We start from the raw sequence: 1,609 nt of genomic DNA, 5'->3' as shown, positions 1-1,609 counted from the left end.
GAGAGAGAGAGAGAGAGAGAGAGAGAGATCAAATATTCTGGATTATTCAAATTTGGACTTTCTCTCTCTTACTATTTCTCTGAGAGAGAGAGAGAGAGAGAGAGAGAGAGAGAGAGAGAGAGAGAGAGAGAGAGAGAGAGAGAGAGAGAGAGAGAGAGTCAAAGTCAAAGTCAAAAACCTTTATTCCTTTATAAAATGGTTATTCTGTTACATAACAATATAAATTATTTACATAAAATTCACAATAATTGGATTGTAAAAATCTAGGATATATACACATTCAAGTATAATTTTAAAAATATTGCTTAAGTTTCTTTATTAATAAATCAGAACTAACATTTGTACATTTTCTTATTTCCAGAGGTAGTTTGTTCCAGCAAGCTGGGTCCCTTATTACCATTGAGCGTGAACCCAAATCCGTTCGATAGCTGTCTACATATAGATTTTCATTCTGTCTGGTTAATGCATTGCTACAATTACCAACTGTAGGAAATGTGTATAGCCAGTTGGGATATTCTTTTCTCAAACTTTTAAAAACAAAAACACAAACATCGTACATACACTTTTCTTTTAATTTTATCCACTTTAATTGCTGGAGGGTTGGGGTGATGTGATCGTGTTTTTTCACCCCAATGACGACTACTCTACCTGCAAAGTTTTGGATTTTTTGAGCTTTTTCCATGTGCATATCATTAGTTGACCCCCATATCTTAATACAGTAGTTTATTACACTCAAGACCAGACTTTCCACAATCAAAGAGAGAGAGAGAGAGAGAGAGAGAGAGAGAGAGAGAGAGAGAGAGAGAGAGAGAGAGAGAGAGAGAGAGAGAGAGAGAGAGAGAGAGAGAGAGGGTGGTTTACCAGTTGTATTATGCTGTAAAGCGCGAAGTCGAAGGATACTTCCAATTCTTCCTGAGGAAACCTCACCGGTCGGATGTGGTGGTTGTAGGAACTGAAGAGATCCTCATACAGCTGATATTCGTCAGACCAACTTCCGGTCCTTTCTGGCGTTGCAAATGGCCCTGTGGATATGTGTTATTATTATTATTATTATTATTATTATTATTATTATTATTACAGATACTTGCTAGTTCACCAAATGTTCAGCTGGGCTCCTCAAAGCCCTAGAAGAGTTGGAAGCCCCAGGCCTACATGGCTGAGGACTATGAAGCGCGAAGTAGGAGATGATGAATGGAGAAGTATTGAATTAAAAGCTCATGATAGAGACGACTGGCGAAATCTAACCGAGGCCCTTTAAGGAAATGATGATGATAAGCTACAACCCTAGTTGGAAAAGCGGGATACTATAAGCCCAAGGGCTCCAACAGGGAAAAATAGCCCAGCGAGGAAAGGAAATAAGGAAAAACTACGAGAGAAGTTTAAGAACAATAATAACATTAAAATAAATCTTCCCTATATAAACAATTAAAATTTGAAAATAAGAAGAGGATAAAAACTTCAAAATAACAAGAGGAAGAGAAACAAGATAGAATAGTGTGCCCGAGAGTACCCTCAAGCAAGAGAACTCTAACCCAAGGCAGTCTTTTCCTGAGTGAAAATTCTGTCCTGTTTTAATTTTCTTTTCTTCAAGTATTCAAGAACCAATTTT

General features: G+C 37.3%; 1 protein-coding gene across 1 annotated transcript in view; it reads right to left on the bottom strand.

Annotated features, from left to right (window-relative positions):
- The window catches only part of LOC137646672 (neuronal acetylcholine receptor subunit alpha-7-like), a 21,317-nt gene extending 20,325 nt beyond the window's left edge, over window positions 1-992 (bottom strand). The window contains exon 1 of the mRNA XM_068379779.1: window positions 862-992. The gene's annotated coding sequence lies outside the window, so the exon portion shown is untranslated. The remainder of the gene's footprint in view (window positions 1-861) is intronic.
- Window positions 993-1,609: the final 617 nt, after the last annotated feature.

The sequence above is a fragment of the Palaemon carinicauda genome, chromosome 9 (assembly GCF_036898095.1).
Source record: "Palaemon carinicauda isolate YSFRI2023 chromosome 9, ASM3689809v2, whole genome shotgun sequence".
NCBI lineage: Eukaryota > Metazoa > Arthropoda > Malacostraca > Decapoda > Palaemonidae > Palaemon > Palaemon carinicauda.
The sequence above is the reverse complement of the archived record's forward strand: the minus strand, read 5'-3'. Positions and strand labels throughout refer to the sequence as shown.